This window comes from Amphiura filiformis, chromosome 19, assembly GCF_039555335.1.
Source record: "Amphiura filiformis chromosome 19, Afil_fr2py, whole genome shotgun sequence".
In the NCBI taxonomy this organism is placed as follows: Eukaryota; Metazoa; Echinodermata; class Ophiuroidea; order Amphilepidida; family Amphiuridae; genus Amphiura; species Amphiura filiformis.
In genome coordinates this window covers 45,992,346-46,005,871 of record NC_092646.1, presented here as the reverse complement: position 1 = coordinate 46,005,871, position 13,526 = coordinate 45,992,346, and the positions used below count along the sequence as shown (strand labels likewise).

Sequence of the window (13,526 nt, the reverse complement as noted above, 5' to 3'; positions counted from 1 at the left end):
TATTGATGAAATGGTTGCTATCATAAACATCAGTTTTGTCTTTTCAACGGAAAAATCCGATGCAAAATAAAGTTTTTAGGGCCTAGCTATAATATGGGCATAATTTATGCATATAGTATTGAACAATGTACCCCATTTGACATGCACTTATAGATAAATAAATTGTCTTACTTTATTAATTTAATAACTTCTTTATTATAAATAAAATGACACATAACTATTTGATTCATAAAATTACATTCAACAAAATGATTGAAGAGAAAACCCCGGGAGAAAACACACAAGGCACTAGGCAGACTGTTATAGAATGGAGTATGTAAGAAGTTTCCGACTAGCAATCAACATGATCAGCACATTCAGAAAAACACAGTTTAAGAGTGAAGATTGTAGTGAGTAACCAGTCCTTTATAAATGTGCTGGCCACTATCTATTATAATATAGTAGGCTTAAACTATACATTGCGAATTAATTAAGTTATTTTAAAATAAAATGTACATGTTAGTTAACTCAAACCGGCAGTGTATATATCGAAAGCAGTGAAATCGGACATTCCTAAGCGAAGATATTGAGTTCGTAAGTTCTGGTATTACAAAATTGGAAATTGAGATATCGTGGGTAAAAAGCTGAAAAGACAAAAAAACCAACGACAACAACAACAACAACAACAACAACAAAACAAACAGACCAGAACAATTTGGAGTACATGTAATGAATTAAAAGAGTTGACATGAGATTAGGAATTAATGTTTTCTGCTGTTTCAGTGTGCATGTTCTCATCGTTGATGGTTTGGTGGACTGTCATGTAGATGTAAGCGTGATCCTAAAAATGCCTTTCACATTGACCAAAACTAATTACAAGACCTCTTCTACATTGAGGCTGGCTTTCCCTTTTAAAGGAATTTTATTAACCAAATATCCCACAGAGTTGTGCGATATGTCAAACTTTTCCTCTGGTCATAAGGAACAAAAAAGTCAGTGGTCACATCTCTGTAGGATCCTTGGTTAATGAGATATAGTCACTTTTTTGTACTTTATGCACCAAACCCTCTATCTTTTTAACCAAATATCCCACAGAGTCGTGCGATATGTCAAACTTTTCCTCTGGTCATAAAGAACAAAAAGTCAGTGGTCACATCTCTGTAGGATCATTGGTAAATTAGATATAGTCACTTTTTGGTACTTTGTGTACTTAACAATCTATCTTTTTAACCAAATATCCCACAGAGTCGTGCGATATATGTCAAACTTTTCCTCTGGTCATAAAGAACAAAACAGTCAGTGCTCACATCTCTGTAGGATCATTGGTTAATGAGATATAGCACTTTGTGCATTTAACCCTCTATCTTGTTAACCAAATATACCAGAGTCGTGCGATATCTGATATGTCAAACTTTACCTCTAGTACGTGAAGACGGCCTGATTGGCGCGAGGTTCATCGGTGCGTATGCACCAAATATGTATCTTGTAAACCTTAATAAGTTTTGCCTTGCCTTGCTTCGTAATCCTGTTTGGGCTGGACAAAATTTTTTTTTTCCACTTTTCCCCAGTTTCCCCTAGGTATTTTGTCTTTAAGCTTACTGATATACAGGGATTGAATACGAGTGTCACGGCCCTGGTTAGTGTGCATTCAAATCAGAGATCCCTGTTCAAGGCCATCTTACTTAGCCGTCGGAAATGATTGCAAATTACACATTTGTAATCATTTTGACCACAAAATATGATGTGAAAACACAGGTAAGCAATGAGAACAAGTCCTCAAACATTTGAAATTTGTAGCTTACTACAACCTGATGATGTACTCATCCCAGGCAAACCTTAGTTAACACATTTGGTAGGCAGCCAAATTCGCCGACAAAATGCAAATCAAGGGGTGACACTAAATTCACGGTTGTTCTATTAGCAACATAAAATCTATGAAAAATTCAGCTGGTTTACTAGCTAGAAAGTGAGGCCAGTTATCGATCCGTTATAGCTCGTTATGAATAATTCATGTTCGACCCCTTGGATCATGTTAATTGAGTTTCGCAAATAACAACTTGTTAGTTTTGCGAACTTTGCCTGTTCAATGAGAGTATAGCGCGCCCCCAATACATCTGGGCAAAAACCAGGCGAAAACGATCCAGTTTAATGAAATGGCGGGCGGATATTCCCATCAGGCACCAGTGATATGTTTTTTTTCAAAGAAAGTCTACTAATTTGATATGAAATGACATTTTGCAATTTGCAAAGTCAAAATTAGGACTTGCTGGCAATAATATGAAGGAAATATGTGACAGAGGCAATGTGGGAAATACAAGTAGTATTTAAGTTATAATAACCTTTGATACCCGACCTGACCTTCCATCATGGCGCCTTATTCGTCTTATGTATTTCTATTATGCTCTCAAGTAAAATAAAATACCAATCTGCACTGAGTAGACAATGTTACTTGGCTCCCAGCATGAATTATTGATTTTATAAGGAGGTAAAGAAATGCACAGTGTATGTGCATGATGTGCAAGCATACTCCAAATATTTACGGTAAATCTGAATAGTGGTCACATGTTGAAATATCATGTGTTCGGGAAATCACGTGGCAACATTTTAAGATTTCAGGCTTGTTTACTAGTTAATTGCCATTTGTACTCTTTATTATTTATCTTTGTTAATTAACATATATTTTAAATGCTGATAAATCGTGGTTTGCCCATGATATCTGTTAAATTCAATGTTTTATGAATATAATTCTACCACGCAGAGGGGGTCACACAGCAGAATTTCACATCACCTGACTTAGCTAGATTTCGAAGCTCTGCTTTTCAAATTCATGTAAATTTCAAAGTTTATACATTTAATATATTTAATATGATACTAATTTTTTGTTATAACCAACTGGTACACGAAATATACTAGCTTATTACCTATACAGAAAGGTGATTATCAGCCTTCACTCAGCAAATTGACATGCCTGGCATATGCAGCCATTCTCCGTCTGGGTAACATGACTGTCGCCCTCAATACGTCTGGGCACAAATTTAAATAACAATACGCTATTTACATATCAATGTGGCCTCATGCTAATTAAAGCTGCCCCATGAAATTTAAAACAACTGGCCGAAGAAGGAAACCTACAAAAATATGTTTTTTATACTTCACTTGACCCAAATATATGATTTTTTATGGTGATAAGACAATCGCACAAGGAATTTTAGAGGATTTTGATAGCAGTTCCATTAAAAAAAAAGCTGCTATCATAATGAGACTAAGATCTAGAAACACCCCGAAATGCCGTTTTGGGGAATTTTGCTAGCTGAATCTTTTTGATGAAAGTCAATCTTTGACAAGATGTAACTTTGCTACGGAAAGTGCTATGAAAAAAAGGTTTTCAGTTTTGGCTTTGTTTACTCAAGAGCAGGGTTAGCGGTGACCTGCTGAGTCCAGGGGTCCAAATTGGCAAATAAAGGGGTCCAGGCATCTAATTCTACACAGACGTACAAAATTAAGGGGTCCAAATCACGGGACCTGCCAAATCAAGGAGTCCTGGACCCCAAGTCCCCTTAAAACGCTACCCCTGCTCAAGAGCTTTAATTTGATATATAAAATGATGCAGTTTGATGGCAAATTTGAATTCACCTAGCATACCTAATATACCATGTACATGTCAGATGTACGGTATATTGTATTGGCAAATATCCATAAAAGCGTTCATTATAAAATTATTTTGATAAATTGTCACATTTTATGCCATGTATTAATATCCTTAAAAGTAACCGTGGATTTGCGAACAATTTGTCGACATAAATGACCTTCCCGGAGAAACGGTAGCCCAAAATGGGTTATATTTGGTAATATGCAGACGAATGGTCAAATTAATAGAAAAATACCTGTGATAAATTTATCTGTACACATTGTCGCACTCTGAGTGACGTATGGTATATTTGCAACCCTGTGGTGGATTTGCGAACAATTTGTCGACATAATGATGTTCGCGTAGAAACGGTGGCCCAAAATAGTCCCAAACAGAAATGTTTGGTAGACTCATAACCGGTGCGATCTTACCTTTCCGATGTTGATTAAGATACTTCTTCTTGCATCGATCCCGAGATGCGGAAAAACCAATAGTCATTTTGTCCCACATAAATGAATAAATAACAAAAACCCCGATCCCCGGTGGACTCACCCAAAAGGTGACGTCACACCATATGATAAATCCCTTATCCGACTTGGGATCCCCTACCGGACCAAACTTGTAGGGGGTGGCGGGGTCGGGATAATCAACATCGGAAAGGTAAGATCGCACCGGTTATGAGTCTACCAAACATTTCTGTTTGGGACTAGACTCAGTACACCGGTCGATCTTACCGCTTCCGATGTTGATTAAGATACTTCTTGCATCAACATCTGAAAGATCGATCTAGCAAGTAACCGACGGATGGAGGTACAAGATTGGTCAGCATCTGATCAGGGATCGGGAGCGGGTAACGATGGTTTTCGCGAGGTCAGAAAATATTTTCCCCCAACGGTCGGGAAACAAAAAAGATCACGCGATCACAGACATAAACCTCCTTACTTAATAAGTTTGGTGGTTAAGAATAGCGACACTGGTTCTTACCATGGTGAGTATTCTGTATAGTCTGAAAACCTGGTACCCGTACACCACCGTATTATGATCGCCCGAACAATGTCCCGGTAAACCTCCCGCCCGTCTCTGATTACTAACGTAAGCGGAAGTATCGTAGAGAAGAGGCGAAGGTGGCTTCCGGGACACCGCCCTAGATCTCCTCAAGGGACAACCGAGCGGTATACCCAAGATGATGAGATAGCTCGTGTCGAGTGGGTCGTGGGACGCGAAACCTTCGCGATCCCCGGACCCCACCAACACCTGGACCAGCCATTGCGACAGCGGCTGGACCGAAAGGCTCTGTAAGGGTGATGAATGCGGTCGTGAGTCCCTCGCAAGGCTTGTGTTAGGAAGACATAGTGCTGCAGCGCCTTATCGGACACCCCAGCCTATCTTTGGCTTCAGCGAACCTTGCCCAACCCTGGGGATTGGAGAGGGGCGAATGTCGGTATGCACCGCGCCCGTTCAGAGTCACGAGAACAGAGCGCCGAAACAGTGTCGCTCCAGTGTTTGTGAACACGGACGCTAACCTCGAGTCCGTGTGCACCTCAGCACCGCCGTCCCGACGCCAACGCCAAACCGGAACGCCATCTTGAGAGTTACGTATTTAAGCGTCGCTTTTGACGGAAGGTCAAAAGGGTGACCCTTAAAGTAATCTAAGACTGTGTTGGGATCCCTTAGGAGGATCACTTTCCTTTTTGGTAGACACTCGTTGAACATACAGTCGAGGCGTAGACTAATAAGGTAACCATCGGCTATGATAGTCGACCCGTCTCGAAACCTCGGTGAATGGAGAGGACAGCTGACTTATAGCTGGCCCCAGTGGCCCGCTGAAGTCTTGCTTGGAACTTTTCTGTCAGAAACTCCGGAACTAGCAGCACAGAGGCTCTAGCGGGAGAGCTATTTGTCTCATTGCACCAAGCGTAGTATGGAGCCAGACTCTGGCTATACGTGACGGAGGGTAGACTTCCGTCTAGCCCGGCGATGAGAAAAACAGCTTCTGATGAAAAGTATCCCTCCGCTGCGTGTTCCCTGGTAAGGGCCATGCAGCTAACTGCAGGTGCTCTAGTGATAGACTGGTACCTCCGCTCCGGGCATCCGGAGTAGATCTGGTACTGGGAATGCCAGCGGCCTTGCCGCTAGCAGAATGACAATGCAGTCTTCCCACCCGATCTTGGCCACCACCCTCATGAGTAGTGAGATCGGAGGGACTGCATAAGCTGCCATCCCTCCCCAGTCTATGGACAGAGCGTCCACGGTGAATGCTTGGGGGTCCGCGACCCTTGAGCAGTACACCGGCAGTGGATGATTGCGATGAGATGCGAACAGATCTTTCGAGGGGTGGTACATCCCCTTGAAGATCGTCTGAGCGACCTGCGGAGCAAGGGACCATTCTGCTGGTCCCGACACCCTTCCTCGTGACAGATTGTGCGCGAGGATGCTGGTGACGCCCGCGATGTGTATCGCTCTCATCGTAATCTGCCTGAACTTGCACCACCCTATCAGGTGTCGTGCATGCAGGCTCAATCGTGGTGGCCCGGAGTCCCCTTGTCTGTTGGGGTAGGCTACCACGGTTGTGTTATCCGTCAGGACAACGGTATGTGATTCCACGATCACCTCCTCGTAAGCGAGGAGGTTGATGTGAAACTCTGTCTCTATGGCCCCATAGGCCCGAGACGGAGTCTCCGTGGATGTGGACCCCCAGCCCCGCTTTTGGCGCTATGGTCGCGTCACTACGTGACATACCGGGGTGCAGGAAACCTGACACCCTGGGTCAAATTGGGCTGATGGGTCCACCACCAGAGTTCTCTCGCGCGATCTCCGACAACGGAACCGCGAGGATATTGGTGACGACTGGGCCTGCAAGCAGGCTAGAAGGTGTAGTTGGGTAAGCCCTAACGAGAAAGCGGCAGTACAGTACGAGGTCTACCATACTGGCCATTAGGCCTACCACCTTCATCCATGCCACAGCGGGTTTTGCCCGAGACTCGGCCAAGAGTCAGGCACACGCACCATGTTAAATCACCCGCTCGGGTGAGAGCACCGCGAACCCCTCCGTGAGGGTGATCTGGGCCCCTACAAATAGTGGTGTCTGCGTCGGGACCACGCTGGACTTTTTGAGCTGATCAAAAATCCAGGGTCCCGCACCCCACGGACTATCAACCCCATGAGACCCGTAGTCTTCAGTGGAGTGCGTCCGTATATGAGCCAAACGTCCAGGTAGCAACTGATGTTGACACCCTGTGCTTCAGGTACGCTGCCACCGCTCTGACCAAGAGTGTTAAACACCCTGGGAGAGATGGACAGGCGGATGGCGGTATCAAAACTGGTAATTTTGATCCTGTACCTAGAAGCGCAGATGCCTCCGATCTTGAGAGGCGATTGGCATATGCAGATAGGCGTCCGAGAGATCTAGCGATGCTGTTCCCATGCCCCTGATGGGGCAGGCTAGCACCGAGGCGAGAGTCCCCATTCTGAACCTCTGGGGCCTGAAGAACGTGTTCAACAGCCTGCGGTTCCGGATGGGGCTCCCGTCGCCGGTCTTCCTTGGAGCCAATGGCTCCAAGATCACCCGTAGAGAACGGGGGTAGACGGGACAATCGCCCGCCGTGAGAAGCTGTGTGATCCCTGTCAGTAGTGCCCGGCGCTGGGGGCCGTCTGACGGCACTACTGTGGACCTCTGAAATGTGCAGGCGAATGTGGGGAGACTGGGTTGCCAGTCTGTAACCCCCACTCACCACTGACCATACCCAGGCGCTCAAAGAGATGGTTTCCCACCTCTGGGTGAAAGCCATAAGCGGTCGCCCACTGGGAGATCCCCTGTGGAAAAACCGCTGAGCCCCCAGGAATGCTCTGCCTAGCTTCCCTTGGAAGAGCGCTTGCTCTTCTTCGGGCTTGCCAGCTGTTCCTGTGCTACCCTTGCGCCTCCCAGAAATGGGTGCTGCAGAGGTAGTGGGCTCAGGTACTGTTGGTGGTGCACGGCCTGCTGAAGTCGGAGCTCCTACCCATGGTAAGGGCAGTTTCCGACCTCTTCAGAGTGCTCCGTTGGTAGCTTCTTTGCACGGTCCTCCACCGTGGCGCAGAAGCATCCAAAGAGAAAAAGGACCCTGCCTTTCCATCGCGTTGAGCGATTGGAGTGGCAGGCCCCTCCCGGCGCTGAGTGGACACCCTATGGGCTAGGCCCATGGAGCTCTCGTTGAGGCTAGCTGTTAGCACCGCTAATAGGCTCACCTCGCGGAAGAGCTCAGATGTTGTCTGAGCGTGATACGCTTGCGACATCTGGTCCCTCTCGGATCCCCTCAGGTAGGTCCGTGGTCCTCCCGCGTTACCGCAGAGAAGCGTGCAAGCAGCGGCGTCATAGCTCTACTGAGCTCGACAGCCCCACGATATCTACCCGTGAGGTTTGCCGGGAATGAGAGTGCAGGCGTCCCCTGTGAGGAAGCAGCAGCTGAGCATCCTACTGAAAGGATCCCTGGTCCTCCTCCATGGACTCCCCCTTAGGGGGTGTCCGGAGGAAGATCAGTGCTGTTGCTCCCCTCGCGGGGCAGCGGGGGGAAGGAGATTGTAGTGATGTCACTACCGGACTCAGCTTCCGACTCCTTTCCCTCGCCCACAGTATCCGTATCATGCTCCGATGATGAGGGTAACTGAGGACGGGCATCTGAAAGCGGGTAAGAAGGCATAACCACTGTGTGGCTCGCCGACTACCTGCCAGCAGAAGAGGGAGTACTCCCGCAAGACCCTGAGGTATCCGCCATGGCACCACTGGGTCCGCATGCTCTCGCAGCCGTCGTCCTAGCGCTAGCAGCACGGGCCTACCCTGATCAAGATCTGGGTTAGCCCCATGCCGGCTGGCCTGGTCAACAGCTGATGTTGGTACTGCGTAGCAGTCGCTAGGCGACGCTTGCCACGGTGCTAGGCCGTGGAAGAAACACCCTGCGGCGGGTACCACGGGGCATACCCAGCCGGCAGCTGACCCTGAAAGGATCCGCCACCAGGGTAACCCCATGGTACTGCAGTACCAGCACCGCCTCCCCCCTGTTGCCACAGAGACTGTGGCGACTAAAGGCGAGTGCTGCGGTACCGGTGCGGTATCAGCGTGGGTACCCGTGAGGGTTCCCAACTGTGGACCGCTGTACCCTCGCCACACTGCGTTCCCTGTTTGGGGATCAAGCTGTGTGCTGGCGTGGTACCGGCGCTGGTACTAGCATGGGTACCCGTGAGGGTTCCCGGTTGTGTACCGCTGTATGCGTGGTTCCAGCGTAGGTGCCCGTGAGGGCTCCGGCTGTGTACCACTGTACCCATGCCTCACTGCGTGCCCCGCAAGGGGATCAAGCCGTGTGTATGGGTACCCCGCTATACCGGCTGTCCCTTGGCTAGAGGGAGCTTGCCTAGTACGACGGGTAGCTGAGCGTGCATACCCCCGATCAATCACCTCGCCACCTGAATAGGCAGCGTCAATCAATGGAGCTATGCCCTGTTGATTTGACAGTGATCGATCAAGAGAGGGTAATTGACCCATTGACGGTAATGGATCACCCACGCTCCGCTGGCTCTCGAGGACATAAGTGGGTTGTTGATCAGCTAGGCTGTTCAAGCTACTTACTGTACCCTCTAGAGCCGCCCAAAGGTCGCTGTGTGTGGCGGACCACTCACGGCAGCTATGGGCGGGTGCATAGCGGCTACCACTGAAGTCAAGCCGTAGCTCGTCTTTGTAGCTGCCACGAATGCACCTGGGTCGCTGTCCCGTGAGAGACTGCGAGCCCAACCCCTGAATAATCGCCAGCCAGTCCCTGTGGACAGCCAGCAGCTATTCTAGGGCCCAGGGTATCACTCGGCGGTCCCGCCATGGAGCGCTGCCGTGTGACAACCCCAGTTGGTTCTGCTAAGACTACACCCACAGCGTTAGCCGCGGTATCGTCTCTGCTGAACCCATGCATGCTAGGGTTCAACCCAGGCAAGCCCGGGGTCCCCTTGCATGCTGCCCGTCGCTGGCTACTACTGTGGCTGTTTGAGCCCGTAGATATGCCTGCAACAGGCGGGTGTCCTCCTGCTAAAAACCCGTGAAGATTTTCGCTAGAGGACTGGTATCCTCCTGCTACAAAACCCGCTAGGGTTTTCGCTGGTGGTTACCGCTCTGCTGCCTGCTACTTTGCTCCGACGTATAGTCAGTGCTTTTCGCTGGCTGCTGAGCCTTTGGACGCGCTTAGCAGTCCTCGAAGGAACCGCCTGCTTGTCCGGGGACCGGAGCCCCTTAAGCAGACCTGCCATGACCCATAGGGGCTGTCACAGCAGAATCTACCGTGTCGACTGGTATCCTCCTGCTGCAAAACCCGCTAGGGTTTTCGCTGGTGGTTACCGCTCTGCTGCCTGCTACTTTGCTCCGACGTATAGTCAGTGCTTTCGCTGGCTGCTGAGCCTTGGACGCGCTAGCAGTCCCCGACGGAACCGCCTGCTTGTCCGGGGACGGAGCCCCTTAAGCAGACCTGCCATGACCCATAGGGGCTGTCACAGCAGAATCCACCGTGTCGACCTTACCAGTGCCCTTGGTAGATTTCTTCTTCGTCTTATGGCGATGACGGAGCCTATCCCAATCGTCAAGCTGGAACTCGGAGAGTCCTAAGCAAAAGAAAGACATCTAGAAGATCGTGAGCACTCCCTGTGGGTGAAACAGAGCGGGTGTGGGTCCCGCTCCGTCACCAGGGAAGGGCAAGCCCGACAGGGCCGAGGCGAAGCGAGGAGAAAAGGGAGGGGGCACTACCCCCCAACACGCGACTCAAGCCCAGTAAGCAAACCTGAGCACGGAGGCTGGTCGCTAACGTTAGTGGTAAAGTAAGGACTGGCTAACTTTATTACTAAATGTCAGACGGGTCCCTACCAATCCCCACCGTATGAATATCTGATTAACTCGTCTTTATTGGACGGTAATGAAGACATAACGATAGAGTAATCACCCTAACATAGCAACAATAACCTACCGTACATGAAATACAATGTGTATGTACAAACATCTATTGTAACTTACAGGCTGCAATGGTTGTTTTACGTGGGAAACAAAATGAATGGCGTCAACGAGCGGCCAGGTTGAATTGCTCGTGTGTCCCGTATACAAGCGGAGGCACGATATGTAGCTAAGTTTTGGATCGTTTTTTGTCACTTTTCCGCCAGAAAATGCCGTCAAAACTATCCTCAGCCGAACAATACCGGTTTGGTTTTACCTAAGGTGTGAAACTACAACCGTATATCTCGCCTTGGTCGAGAAATTGATACACAGTGCTATGAACAATCGATAGGCACGTCTGTGTCAGTCGGAGACCAAGGAGGATAAAGGCGATCATATGGTGTGGCGTCATCTTTTGGGTGAGTCCACCGGGGATCGGGGGTTTTGTTATTTATTCATTTATGTGGGACAAAATGACTATTGGTTTTTCCGCATCTCGGGATCGATGCAAGAAGAAGTATCTTAATCAACATCGGAAACGGTAAGATCGACCGGTGTACTGAGTCTGTGTTATTTTTGGTAATATGCAGACGAATGGCCAAATTAATAGAAAAATACCTGTGATAAATTTATCTGTACAAATTGTCGTACTACGAGTGACATATGGTATATTTGCAACCCTACTGTGGATTTGTGAACAATTTGTCGACATTAAATGACCTTCGCGGAAAAACGGTAGCCCAAAATAGGTTATATTTGGTAATATGCAGACGAATGGTCAAATTAATTAAAAAAATACCTGTGATAAATTTATCTGTACAAATTGTCGCACTCCGAGTGACATATGGTATATTTGCAACCCTACTGTGGATTTGCAATTGACCTGGGGAACATATTGGAACATTTTGCACGGGTCAGCTCAAAAGACATCACTAAGTTCTGGGGCCAAATCTTAGAATTGCGTTATCTGGACATCTGTAAGAGGTACAGGGCTCAAACTCGGTGACAACTCATGACCAGGGGTGAATTATGGAACATCTTGCAGGGGTCTGGTCAAAGGTCATCTGGGTCAAATCTTAGAATTGCATTTTCTGGACATCTGTGAGGAGTACAGGACTCAAAACTCAGTGACAACAAACCTCATGACAGGGGAACATTTTTGGAACATTTTGCAGGGGTCAGATACCTCCACAACACCAACATGCCCCAGCTAGGTTTGTGGTCTATGACCACCATTTGCCTCTAGTACTTCTTCAGTTAGGAGACATTTGTCAATTTTGACTTCTGGATACCTGTTAGACATCAATTAAAGACTAGTCTCTCAATAAAATATTAATTTAAAGTGAAAAACTTTGATTTTTTGAACAAATCTGTAAAAATCATCATTCAAAAAAAAAAAATAAAAAAATAATTGCGACCCTGATTTTCCAGGATTTAGGGTCGGGCGATTGAGGGCAACACAACAAATTTTTTTTTTGGCCTGATGCAAATTTTCCAAAATGTGGCAGTCGGGATGCATTGGTAACTTACTGCCTCAAATCACATGTCATATTAGTACAGAGTAGGTTAGATATGACAATTATGTGTTCAGCTAAAATTATAGAACAAATTTATTGGATTTATTGATTTCAAAAACAACAAGAAAATAATTTGTCATTCATTCTTTGCTTTTTTTAAAAATATTAAAAAAAATGTCAATGCAGTAAAATAAATGCTGCAATAAATGATCCAATATTATTATAACCTGGCATTTGGCGCCATTGTTCCCATAATTCCAAATTACTGAAATTACTGGAATACATAACTCCTGTTCAGTCAAATAGTACATTATCTTTTTCTTTTTTCCTATTTTTTGAAATAAAAGACTAACAAATGTACTGAAAAATCCTTGATTTGTATTATTGTTTTTTGAAATCAATTCAATGGCCCATATCTTACAAAGAGCTTTGCCGACTCTGCATAATATTAATAATACTTAATAGCACATTGCATAAAGGGTCAGTCAGTGATTCAGCCAAAGCTTGAAAAATTACATTTATATTGGAATAGTTAAAAGTAAAGGATTATGTCAATAAAATAATCATTGGGTATTTTAATCATAAGAGAAATTTGAAAAAACAAAATAACATAAAGAAAACAGTAGTGTTGAATATGAAGCTCCAATCTACGCTACATTGTGTCTTACATGCACACAACCCACTCTCCAATGACCAAAAAAAGACTGCCATTACATGTACATGTATTGTATACCCATATGTGCCCATATTAGGTAATTTTCAAGCTTTCAAGTTTTTAGAGACTACATTTCTTGAGCTTCCAAAAGGCTTTCTTCAGACAATGTTGCGCGCAAAAAATTGTATTTTACACTATTTTTTGTCCATCATCATGAAGAAAAGGGCTTTGTGGCAATGTACATGCACAAGCGCACAAAATATTTTGACTTTTCACTATTTTGGCCCATGATCGGGGTGAATTTTAGTGGAAAAGGTGCTCCTTGCCCTTTTCTTTACCTGTGCCCTCCAGATTTTTCTCTTTCATTTTTTTTTTTTTGGTCACTTTTTTCTTTCATAGTGGCTACACTACTGTTTTCTTTACAACGCTGCATATTTTCATGAGGAATTTGGTGATCAATTTTGCAAAAGAGACTCTGATTTATGAAATTAAATTACCATCAATACATATTCTGTGTTCAAATGGACCCAATGGAAATAAGCTTCACAAGAGACTTGTTGGGTTATCTGGGGTTGTCAAACACAAACCAATCTAATCAAAAATGCCAATCAAATTGATGGAAAATAATTGCCACAAACACTATAGGCATGATCACACGGGAGCTTACCTCCGTGTTACCGTAACACGGAGGTAGTGCAAGGTCATGACTTAACACGGATACTTGTCCACACGGTCCTTCCTCGTGGTCTTTAACTCTAAGTACTCCGTGTTAACTGCACGGCTCGGTCTTTGCTTCGTGGTAAATATAGGAAT

The 13,526-nt window shown here is 46.1% G+C and overlaps 1 protein-coding gene across 6 annotated transcripts in view; it reads right to left on the bottom strand.

Annotated features, from left to right (window-relative positions):
- LOC140141372 (uncharacterized) overlaps window positions 1-13,526 on the bottom strand; it is a 278,662-nt gene that overhangs the window by 172,736 nt on the left and 92,400 nt on the right. The window lies entirely within an intron of this gene.